Here is a 12778-nt window from a genome sequence, read left to right on the forward strand (position 1 = left end):
AAAAACTGTGAGAGGTAAAAAAATTTTTGGGTGGACTGGGAGGGTTACGGTCCTGAGGAGAGATCTTGGGAGCCTGAGGAGAATATCCTGGACCGTGACCTTCTCAGGAGTTTTCTCTCTCGTAAAAGGAGGGGGAGACCAAAGGGAGGGGTACTGTTACGTTATGCGCTCCGGCCACACACGCTGGCCGTGAGCGCATGGTTCCCTTACCTTCTGCTGCCGACGGGGCTGGGACTCGCAGTATGGGACACATGCGAGCCCCAGCCTTTCACTCTCCGGGTGTTTCTCCTGCCTCTGCCTCTCTGCTCCGGCATGCATGTCCCCATCCCCTAGTACGCTCATTAGTGTAATCCACCTGTGGTTCATTTATAAATTCCTCCACCCTACTCAGTTCCCTACCGGATCTTTGTTGCCTTGTGCCTTTGAGAAAGCATTCCTCTGTATTGCCTTGCCATGTATCAGATCTCTTGCTCTTGTCACTTGCCCTTGCTCTTCTGCCACCTACCTACTGAACTCCTGCTGCGCTTTGACTACACCTTAGACTCCGCTTCCTGGTACGGTCCGAGCCATCTGCCAATCAGGTCCAGCGGATCCAAATCCACCAGGGTTCCTGTCTTCAGAAACGTGAGTGTTACAGTAATGCATAATATATTACGATAATAAAGTTCTGGTGCAATGATCGATATGCTGCTGCATTAGTTTAAAGCCACATGTAAACATAGGACAATATACCATGGATACCAACCACACTATGCTCTGTAAGTAGTATGTCCCAGGATGCCGCCACGCCAACATATGTTTCAGTCCTAAGACCTTCGTCCGGGGGTGTCGGCATCCCAAATGAGCTCAGGTTTTATACTAGATAGGGGCCAATCATTACATTGATAGAATAATTTTGGTGATGTGTCTCACCTGTCTGATCGCAGCGCGCGAGTGCTTGCCGACTCACCAAGCCGGACTTCCGGGTACACGCGCTGCACAGACATCACGTGATAATCACATGATGACCCATGCGGCAGCACGTCACCGGAGCCATGAGCAGGACGTGGGACGGAGGCGCCTGGGGTTCAATTGGAACAGCGTGAACACACATTGAGCATATATGTGCATGAGAAGTAGCGGCATCTAGTGGGGAGTTGATAAATTTCATTGAATACCAATTTGCAATGAATACTATAGTAAAGTACAACATAGAGCACAGAGAAAATGAATACAAGAGTATTTGGTAAATATTTAATGATTCCATGTTAAATAAAGATATATGAAAATATAGTGAATGAATAAATATATTATTCATAGTGAAAATTAATAGTGAAAAGTGAGCAGGGTGCAGGTGAAAACAGTGAAAAACATGTGAGCATGCAAAAAATTATTATATATAAATATGTGCTAAAAATATACAATATGAAAATATATATTGTAAATGTAGTAAGAATGGAGGACGGCACTCACCCAAAATGGTAGCTTCAAAAAGGTTCTTTATAGTATGAACACGGTGGCGGTGTCAGACAGGTGAATGAACAGGAATGCCGAGGGCCTCAGCGTGCAGGTAACAGCTGTGTCGTACTTCCGTACTTCGTCAGACCATCACGCCCACTGACGAGGTCCCGGTAAAATACCTGAGTGACCTCATCAGGGGGCAGGAACAACAAACTTGTAGCAACACCAAAACAAATAAAGTGCACTAGTGGATTAAAATAGATTGAAAACCAAAGTTACGCTGGTAGATAACATAAAGCAATTTACACAAATATACTTAGATCCAATTGCTCATTAAGACCTAGTTTTCCTTGAGCATCCGTACGCATAATCCAGCGTGCCTCCGTTTGAATGAGGACATTACGTCTATCTGTACCATCTCGGCTGTGCACTCTCTCGAACCCGAATAATTGCAAAGCCGAGGGATCTCCTTTATGTGCTTCCCAAATATGATCAATAACTCGAGGTGAGCTCTTGTTCTGATTGAGTAAAGATGCTCTCGGAATCTAGTGTGCATCGGACGTGTGGTGCTTCCGATATAAAATCGTCCGCACCCGCACTTAAGTCCATACACTACATAATTTGTTTTACAACATATGAAATCTTTGCATTTTATACATGTACCACCAATACTTACAGATTTCTCACATAGTAGTGATGGGCACCATTTACAAGCTCCACACTTATGATTCCCTTTCAGAGCTAACCAAGTTTTATTGTTTGTATCTTTATTATGAGAAGAAATATAGAAATATATCTACTACATGTAAGTGTGTCTCCCAGATTATTCACTCTTCTATATGCTATTCTGGGGATTTGACTAGCTATGGTAGATAAGGATGGATCATTCTGAACAAAAAAACAGTGTTTTTAATAATTGTGTTTATAGTGGTAGTCATGGGACTATATTTGAATGAGAAAGTAAATCTTTCAACTTCTTCATTCTTGTTGGCTGCATATGGTTTTGACCTTTTAAAAGACTTATTGAGCAGTATAAATATATAATATATGAAATTGAGCAGTGAAAATATATAATATATGAAATTATCAAAATATATATAGCTATAATCAATATAAATAATATAAATGAATAAATAATTAGTGACAATGTGCTATGTAAGGCAGACAGGAAGGTGCAGTGCACATGTGCATGCCAGTGTGCAAAAAGTGATAATTGAGATAACAATTCATAAAAATATTCATTGACAAAAAGATAAAATTAATTCATGAGATACCAATATGAATATTATTAATTTACTGTGTTTGTTGAATAAAAATAGTGAATATGTATAGTACAGGGTGGGCCATTAATATGGATACACCTTAATAAAATGGGAATGGTTGGTGATATTAACTTCCTGTTTGTGGCACATTAGTATATGTGAGGGGTGAAACTTGTCAAGATGGGTGGTGACCAAGGCGGCCATTTTGAAGTCGGACATTTTGAATCCAACTTTTGTTTTTTCAATAGGAACATCCCTTCAGCGGATATTAGCTACTCACAAATAGCACCCTTACAAACGCCAGCTACTACAGCATCTCAACGAGGATGACCCAGATCGGCGCACTGAATTTACAGAATGGGCAAAACAAAAATTGGAACAGGAGCCTCAGTTTACGCCAAAGATTTTGTTCAGTGATGAGGCAAACTTTTATGTGAATGGTGAAGTTAATAAACGAAACCACCGCTATTGGTCTGACACTAACCCACATTGGATAGATCTCTCCAAGACTGTTGGAACACAAAAATTGATGGTATGGTGTGGTATATGGGGTACAAAATAGTGGGGCCATTCTTCATCAATGGAAACCTCAAGGCCACTGGATATGCGAAATTGCTACATGATAATGTGTTTCCCTCTTTATGCACTGAAGCTGGCACGTTCCCTGAGTTTTTCCAGCAAGATGGTGCACCACCACATTATGGGTGTCAGGTCCGAGCATTCCTAGATGAACAGTTTCCTGGGAAGTGGATTGGTCGTCCCGATGTGACCCCCCTTAGACTTTTATCTTTGGGGTCATCTGAAGGCAATTGCCTATGCTGTGAAGATATGAGATGTGCAGCACCTGAAACTACGGATACTGGAAGCCTGTGCTAGCATTTCTCCTGCGGTGTTGCTATCAGTGTGTGAAGAGTGGGAAAAGAGGGTTGCATTGACAATCCAACACAATGGGCAGCACATTGAACACATTTTATAAGTGGTCAGAAACTTGTAAATAACTCATGAAAGAATAAAGTTACGTTAAAACAAAGCACGTCATTGTTTTTCTAGTGAAATTCCCAATAAGTTTGATGTGTAACATGACCCTCTTCCCATTGAAAAAACAAAAGTTGGATTCAAAATGGCCGACTTCAAAATTGCCGCCATGGTCACCATCCATCTTGAAAAGTTTCCCCCCTCACATATACCAATGTGCCACAAACAGGAATTTGATATCACCTACCATTCACATTTTATTAAGGTGTATCCATATAAATGGCCCACCCTGTAGTAATGCATAATATGTTACTTATAATAATAAAGTGCTGGTGCAATGATCGATATGCTGCTGCATTAGTTTAAAGCCACATGTAAACATAGGACAATATACCATGGATACCAACCACACTTTGCTCAGAAAGTAGTATGTCACAGGATACCGCCACCCCAACACATGTTTCAGTCCTAAGACCTTCATCCGGGGGTGTCGGCATCCCAAATGAACGCAGGTTTTATACTAGATAGGGGCCAATCATAACATTCATAGAATAATTTAGGTGATGCGTCTCACCTGTCCGATCGCAGCGTGCGAGCGACCGACCAACTCACCAGCTCCACCAGCAACCAATCTGCAGTCATCGATTGGTTAACATGGTCATCCACTTCACCACAAGTGACATCTGACATCCCCAGTCAACAGTCGGTGGGTTCCTTAGACACAACCCTCAGTTGGCATGGCCCGGAAGCAGTCCCTGTCCTCCCATTGCCTCTGCCCTATGCTGTTCCCTCCCCTAAAGAAGTATCTTATGCTGTGGGTTCAGCTCCACTATTTAGTGAGGACGATCTAGAGGACAGTCAGCAGCTACTGCCCAGCCAAGAAGTGGAGGAGACATCCGCCCCTTCCTCCGCTAGGCGGGCAAGTAGTGATGAGGAGAGTGGCGTGGGAGGTGGTGTTGCGAGCATTCAGGCTCCTGAAGCAGACACTGTTGAGGAACCTGAGGAGGACATCAGTGACGTGCAGACACAACTCAATGATGATGATGAAGCCGATCGCACTTGGGAGCCGGGTGCAGAAGGGGCTTCCTCATCATCAGGAGAAGAGTGTTGCAGATTGCCCTTGAGGCAGCAGCTGAGCCAGCAAGGTGGTAGCATGGTTGGCAGTCAGCATGGTGGCAGAAGTAGAAAGTCTGGAGCAAAACGTGCCCAGGGTAGACCACCTGCTTCGCTGAAGGCTACTTTCCCGGGAGGTAGTGAAACAGGGGTTCCTGGAGTCGGCGGCAGTAGCAGTCAATTAATGCAGACTATTGGTGGGAATATCAGCTACTCGCCGGTGTGGCAGTTTTTCATCAATCATCTGGAGTAGGTTAACATTGCCACATGCAAGATATGTCGGCAGAAGGTGAAACGTGGCCAGGGTCCCAATGTTGGCACCACAGCCCTGCGTCAACATATGCAGCATCACTATATGGCAGCCTGGGAGAGCCGTGGCTCTGATACGGTGGTCCAGCCTGCTGCATCACCCAGTGGCACACTCTACCACCTCAGTCGAAGGGAGCTATGTGTCATACCCATCTTCTGTCGCTTCAGATGCTCCTGCTCCTCCTACATCGAGTCAGTCATTCTGCCAGCAATCCATCGGCGAAGCCATGTCCAAGAGACAACAGTATGCGCCCACTCATCCAACGGCTCAGAAGCTGAATGTGCTCCTGTCCAAGTTGCTGGTGCTGCAGTCCCTCCCTTTTCAAGTGGTGGACTCTGCACCTTTCAGAGAACTGATGGCTTGTGCTGAGCCGAGGTGGAGAGTCCCAAGCCGTTATTTCTTTACGAAGAAGGCAGTACCAGCCCTGCACAATTTTGTGGAACAGAAGTTGGGCCAGCCCTTGACACTGTCGGTGTGTACCAAAGTGCATGGCAGTGCCCACGTGTGGAGCTGTAACTACGGTCAGGGACAACACATGCCCTTTATGGCCAACTGTGTGAATGTGGTTCCTGCACAGCCACAACACCAACTTGGACAGGTCGCGCCGCTTCCGCCTCCATGCTCTCTGGCCATTGGTCCTATGACAGTGTGCGACTCTGCCTCCTCATCCTCCACCGTGTCCTCAGCTTCCACTCCACAAACAAGTCTCAGTGCCCCTCCAGCATACCATGTGTGCAGGGCACGGCGGTGTCACGCTGTTCTTCACATATCTTTTCTTGGCAAATGGAGTCACAGGGGAGGAACTGCAAAAAGTCATTCATAAAGAAATCGAATCATGGCTTACTCTCGAAAACTGGAAATGGGAACCATGGTGACGACAACGGGAATAACATCTTGTCTGCGCTGCGACAAGGAAGCCTGATCCATGTGCCCTGCATGGCACACCTGTTCAATCTGGTTGTCAAGCATTTCCTGAAGTGTTCCCCCATCTGCAAGACATCCTAACAATGGGAAGGAAACTCGTACACTGCAAAGCACACCCTCCTTGAGCTGCAGCGTCAGATCGGTATCCCCCAGCATAGTCCGATTTGCGATGTTGCCAAACGTTGGAATTGTACCCTCCATATATTGGACCGACTATATGAACAGAGAAAAGCCATCTGCGATTTCATGATGATCCAAGCAGATAGGGGGACTCCCCTGTGTAACTTCAATGTCAACCAGTGGCAGCTCATACATGACACCTGCCTTTTGATCAGGCCCTTTGAGGAAGCCACATTATTAGTCAGTCGCCAGGATTAGGGGATGAACAATGTCATTCCACTGCTTCATCTACTACAACACATGCTGAAAACAATGGCTGGTCAGTGCACTGGAGACATGGTGCCTACATCTCATGGCCACATGAGCCCTGTGGGTGCTAAACTGGAGGAGGAGGGGGAGGGGCACAGTGGAGCACAGTTTAGGTTTCACAAGATGGGAGGTTTTGCTAGTCATCTGACAGGAGAGGAGGAGCAGGAGCAGAGGGTTATGAGGAAGGCAAGACAGAGGACTCAGACACACTGTGGCTGTATGCAGTGGAGATGGAGGCAGGGAGTCCCTCCGAGTCACTTGCACAAATGGCACAATGCATGCTCACTTGCTTGCGTAGTGACCGCTGAATTGTCATCATTCGACAGCAGGATGACTTCTGGTTCTCCACCTTATTGGACCTTCACTACCGGCACAAAATGGGGGGCTTTTTTACACGCACTGAGAGGGAGGACAAACTGACCAACTACAGAGACATCCTATGTAGTCAGTTGGCCGATTCCTATCTGTGCCATCGTCCATCCTCTCACAGGTCTGACTCGGGGGTCCTCTGCGCTCACCTTCCACTGCCATGGCTGCTTGGGAGGGGTGGGGGTGGCAGGAACAGTACCGGCTCCATCAACAGCAGTCTACAGTCGCTGATGAGTAGCTTTCTTCACCCGCATAGTGAAGCAACTCATCAGCAGCAGGTAGACTGGGAGCAGGACCTGAACCAGCAGGTGATGGCATACCTTAACATGACCATGCCAACACACCTTGAAGAGCCGCTGGACTTCTGGGCAACCAAACTTGATTTGTGGCCGCAATTAGCAGAGTTTGCCCTGGAGTGGGTTGAAATGATAGTATGTTGAGGCCATCGTAGGTCGGTGGATCACTGTATTTTATCCTAAGCATATTTTCAAAAGTTAAGTCTTACATAATGCATGTCCTCACTACTTACTTGTGCACACTAACACTTTTACAAAAGAGACCGTTTTCTTCTGCCTACCTGCCTCAGCTACAATTCTGATCCTGCTAACCGCCTGATGCACACATCTCATGCCAAGTTCTCCTTTTTTCACCCACCTTCGTCATGGGTACAGTTATTGCCACCCACCGCACCACTCTGTCACTGGGTGATTTTCAGGTCTCCTGATGCTGCTGCTGCCAACTCTAGGCTGTCTCATTCAGCCACTATATGGTCTCCTCATGCTTCCACCACATCCACGCTGTGTCATTCAGCCACTATATGGTCTCCTCATTCTGCCCCCACCTCTACACTGTGCCATTCAGCCACTAAATGTTCTTCTCATGCTGCCACAAACTCCAGGCTGTGTCATTCAGCCTCTATATGGTCTCCTCATGCTGCCACCAACTCCACTCAACTGTGTCATTCAGCCACTATATGTCTCCTCATGCTGCCGCCAACTCCAGGCTGTCTCATTCAGCCACTATATGGTCTCCTCATGCTGCCACCACCTCCACGCTGTGTCATTCAGCCACTATATGCTGCCACCAACTCCAGGCTGTGTCATTCAACCATTATATGTTCTCCTCATGCTGCCGCAAAGTCCAGGCTGTGTCATTCAGCCACTATATGGTCTCCCCATACTGATGCTACCTCCAGGCTCTGTCATTGTGTCGCTCTGCGACAGTGATTTTAATAGTGACGCCTCTGATCTGCATGTCATACTGATTAACAGTATTATTTCACTACCCCAGCACACACTCTATGCGTGTTACAGCAAGGCAAAGTGTCTTACACCCCTTTTGAGGCTCTCTGTAGGCAAGAAATAGCCATTTTTATAGCGATTTGCTGCAAATAGATTTGGACCAAACTGAATTTTTTCAGAAAATTCGGCGAATCGTCCGAATCGAACTTTTAAAAAATCCGTTCATTCCTAGTTGTAAGAGGTACGGCCAGTGCTGTTATTAACATCTTAACAACCAATGTATTTTGAACCTATTGTGGTAACAGGGAGATGCAGGGCAGATGGAATTATCCTAGGGGAAGATGGCATTAATCCCTGGTGTTCGTGACGCCAAGGCGTGGTTTATCCTCGATATCACCCGATGGTATGAATCCTGGGCTAGTGTTTATTTTTGCTAAGTGAATTTTTAAGTTAGGGTCCTTGAAACCACAAGGTTTGAATGTGGAATTTAAAACGCCACACAGAGTAGCAGTACAATGATGACCTCTTGAATGACCCCTTATCTGGATATGACAGTTATTAGTATTGGTGTACAATTTTGAATACCATGACTTTGTACTAATATTTATCTCTCTTGTCCTTTTTCTAGGTGGAAGATGGGATGCACTCAACACTAATTAACTAAATTAACTAAAATGACATTTGGTCTCTTATTCTTGTGGTATATTGTGTGTTGACGGACAGATACAGCAGTTATTTGGTTGCCCAGTTTAGTCCCAGGGTAACATAGTAACATAGTTCATAAGGTTGAAAAAAGACCAGAGTCCATCAAGTTCAACCTATAACCCTAATAAGTCCCTATTGAGTTGAGTTGATCCAGAGGAAGGCAAAAAACCCTCATACTAGAGGTAAAAAAATTCCCTCCCGACTCCAATTATGGCAGTCAGAATAAATCCCTGGATCAATCTTCTGTCCCTATAAATCTAGTATACATAACAAGTAATGTTATTACTCTCCAAAAGTGCAACCAGCCCCTTTTTGAACTCTATTACAGAGTTCACCATGACCACCTCATCCGGGAGAGGATTCCACAGTCTCACTGCTCTTACAGTAAAGAACCCCCGTCTGTGCTGGTGTAGGAACCTTCTTTCCTCTAGATGTAGAGGATGCCCCCTTGTTATTGATACAGTCCTGGGTATAAATAGATCATGGGAGAGATCTCTGTACTGTCCCCTGATATATTTATACATAGTTATTAGGTCTCCCCTAAGCCTTCTTTTTTCTAAACTAAATAACCCTAATTCTGATAATCTTTCTGGGTACTGTAGTCCTCCCATTCCCCGTATTACTCTGGTTGCACGTCTTTGAACCCTCTCCAGCTCCACTATATCTTTCTTGTACACTGGTGCCCAGTACTGTACACAGTTTTCTATGTGTAATCTGACTAGTGATTTGTACAGCGGTAGAAGTATTTCCTTGTCGTGGGCATCTATGCCCCTATTGATGCACCCCATGATTTTATTTGCCTTGGCAGCAGCTGCCCGACACTGGTCACTACAGCTAAATTTACTGTTAACTAAGACTCCCAAGTCCTTTTCCATGTCAGTCGTCCCAAGTGTTCTCCCATTTAATACAAAATCCCTGCCCGGATTTTTCTTCCCCATGTGCATTGCCTTACATTTATCAGTGTTGAACCTCATCTGCCACTTCCCAGCCCAAACCTCCAACCTATCCAGATCCATTTGTAACAGTGCACTGTCCTCTTTATTGTTTATCGCTTTACAGAGTTTAGTGTCATCTGCAAAGATTGATACTTTACTATTCAACCCCTTTGCAAGGTCATTAATGAATATATTAAATAGGACAGGACCCAAGACGGACCCCTGTGGTACCCCACTAGTAACAGTCACCCAAAAAGAATAAGTACCATTAATAACCACCCTCTGTTTCCTATCATTGAGCTAGTTACTTACCCACTTACACACATTCTCCCCCAGCCCAAAACTTCTCATTTTATGCACCAACCTTTTATGTGGAACCGTATCAAATGCTTTGGAAAAATCCAGATATACGACATCCAGCGATTGCCCCTGGTCCAGTCTGGAGCTCACCTCCTCATAAAAGCTGATCAGGTTAGTTTGACAGGATCGATCCCTAATAAATCCATGCTGATACAGAGTCATACATTTATTTTCATCAAGATACTCCAAAATAGCATCTCTTAGGAAACCCTCAAACAATTTACATACAACCGAGGTTAAACTAACAGGTCTATAATTCCCAGGGTCACCTTTTGACCCCTTCTTAAATATTGGCACAACATTTGCCATTCGCCGGTCCTGGGGAACAGTCCCTGTCACTATAGAGTCCCTGAATATTAAAAATAGGGGTCTGTCTATTACATTACTTAATTCCTTTAGAATGCCATCTGGACCTGGTGATTTGTCTATTTTGATTTTTTGTAGGCGGCACTGTATTTCTTCCTGGGTTAGACAGGTGACATGTAAAGGGGAGTTTACCTTATCACACTGCATTTCACCTGGCATTTCATTTTCCTCAGTGAATACAGTGGAGAAGAATTTGCTTAATATATTTGCTTTTTCCTGATCCCCGTTTATAATTTCTTCCTCATCATTTTTTAAAGGGCCAACACTTTCATTTTTGACCTTTTTGTTATTTATATAGTTAAAGAACATTTTGGGGTTAGTTTTACTATCTTTGGCAATGAGTCTTTCTGTCTCTATTTTTGCGGCTTTTATCTGTTTTTTTTACATATTTTACATTTTTCTCTATAGCTTTTTAATGCTTCTTCACTGCTGTCCTGTTTTAGTAATTTAATTGCTTTATTTTTGTCACTTTTTGCCCCCTTAACATTTTTATTCATCCATATTGGTTTTCTTTTATTTCTGACCCTTTTATTCCCATAAGGTATATACATCTTACAGTGAAAATTTAAGATATTTTTAAAGTCTCCCATTTAGTGTCAGTATTGTTCTTTTTGAGGACATTATCCCATTTTATATTGTTAAGGGCTTCTCTGAGTTGATCGAACTTTGCCTTCCTAAAGTTCATTGTTTTTGTGGCCCCTCGAGAGATTCCCTTATTGAAGAACAAGTTATAATGTATTATATTATGATCGCTATTTCCTAGGTATCCTTTTACTTGCACATTAATTACTCTGTCAGATAGGTTGGTTAATATTAAGTCTAGTAGGGCGCCCCCTCTGGTAGGGCCCTGCACCATTTGGGACAGATAATTGTCTTTAGTTATAGTCAGAAACCTGTTTCCTTTATGAGTTTCACAGGTCTCAGTCTCCCAGTTTATATCAGGATAGTTAAAGTCCCCCATTATTATCACATCATTTTGATTTGCTGCCTTGTTTATTTGCCTCAATAATTGATCTTCTGACTCTTCCATTATGTTTGGTGGCTTATAGCAAACCCCTATAAGATTTTTCAGTTTTTATCTCCATATATTTCTACCCATAATGACTCCACATTATCGTTTCCCTCCCAAATATCCTCCCACAGTGCGGCCTTCAGACTGGACTTTACATAAAGACAGACTCCTCCCCCTTTCCGTTTTGTCCGATCCTTCCTGAATAGACTATAATACAATACAGAAATTTAGGTGCACTACTGTGGTAGATGTATACAATTACATTGGCTATCCCTCAACACTGATGTTAAAATTGAGACATTCGCCAGTATATCCTTATATGAAGGACACACCAGAGCCCACACACCAATGCCAAGGTTTCTCAAATGGCACGGGACCTAACGCTAAACCTACCTGTGCGTTACAAGCAAAACAGGAGCAAATTACGGCAGTATTAGGCCAACTCATAGCCTTCTCCCAGGTACCCTCCAGCGTGGCTAAGCACACATACAATGGGAGGAGGGACTGTGACTGGGCGGTTAACTATAACCCTGTATGTTGACCGCCCAATCACAGCTATCGTCCAACCAAGTCTCTGTTATACCGACTATGTCATAATCCTCCTCAGAAATTTTCAACTCCAGTTCGTCAATTTTATTGGACAGACTTCTGGCATTAGTCAACATGCACTTCAATGGTGTATGTTTTTTTTTTCCTATGATGCCTATCCCTATTAACTATTCTAACCCCTCCCTCCGCTCCACCCCCAGGTACATTATTAAGTCCCCCCCTCTATCTACACTATCTTTCTCCTTTATGTTGTAGGTTCCCTCCCCCCCAGTCCCTAGTTTAAACACTCCTCCACCCTTCTAGCCATCTTCTCCCCAAGGACAGCTGCACCCTCCCCATTGAGGTGCAGCACGTCCCTACGGTAGAGCCGGTAACCGACAGCGAAGTCGGTTCAGTTTTCCATGAACCCAAACACCTCCTTCCTACACCAGCTTCTGAGCCACTTGTTTGCCTCCCTAATCTCCCGCTGCCTCTCTGGTGTGGCTCGTGGTACAGGTAATATTTCAGAAAATAATACCTTGGAGGTTCTTGCCTTAAGCTTGCAGCCTAAGTCCCTGAAATCATTTTTAAGGACACTCCACCTACCTCTTACTTTGTCATTGGTGCCTATGTGTACCATGACTGCTGGGTCTTCTCCAGCCCCACCCAGCAACCTGTCAACCCTATCCGCGATGTGCCGAACTCGAGCGCCAGGAAGACAACACACTGTTCGGCGATCCCGGTCTTTGTGACAGATCGCCCTGTCTGTCCCCCTAATAATTGAGTCCCCCACTACCAGTACCTGTCTG

At 44.5% G+C, this 12778-nt stretch overlaps 1 protein-coding gene across 7 annotated transcripts in view; it reads right to left on the bottom strand.

Moving 5' to 3' along the window:
• The window catches only part of AGRP (agouti related neuropeptide), an 82946-nt gene that overhangs the window by 28099 nt on the left and 42069 nt on the right, over positions 1-12778 (bottom strand). Inside the window, exons 2-3 of one of the 7 annotated variants that reach the window (XM_056526390.1) lie at positions 1453-1684; positions 506-610 (exon numbers count right to left, since the gene is read on the bottom strand). The exons of 3 other annotated variants lie outside the window; for them this stretch is intronic. The gene's annotated coding sequence lies outside the window, so the exon portion shown is untranslated. Of the gene's footprint in view, positions 1-505; positions 615-1452; positions 1685-12778 lie in introns of those variants that run through there. 3 more of the 7 variants (XM_056526391.1, XM_056526392.1, XM_056526393.1) reach the window with 3 other exon arrangements.

This window comes from Hyla sarda, chromosome 6 (genome assembly GCF_029499605.1).
Source record: "Hyla sarda isolate aHylSar1 chromosome 6, aHylSar1.hap1, whole genome shotgun sequence".
NCBI classification, from domain to species: Eukaryota; Metazoa; Chordata; class Amphibia; order Anura; family Hylidae; genus Hyla; species Hyla sarda.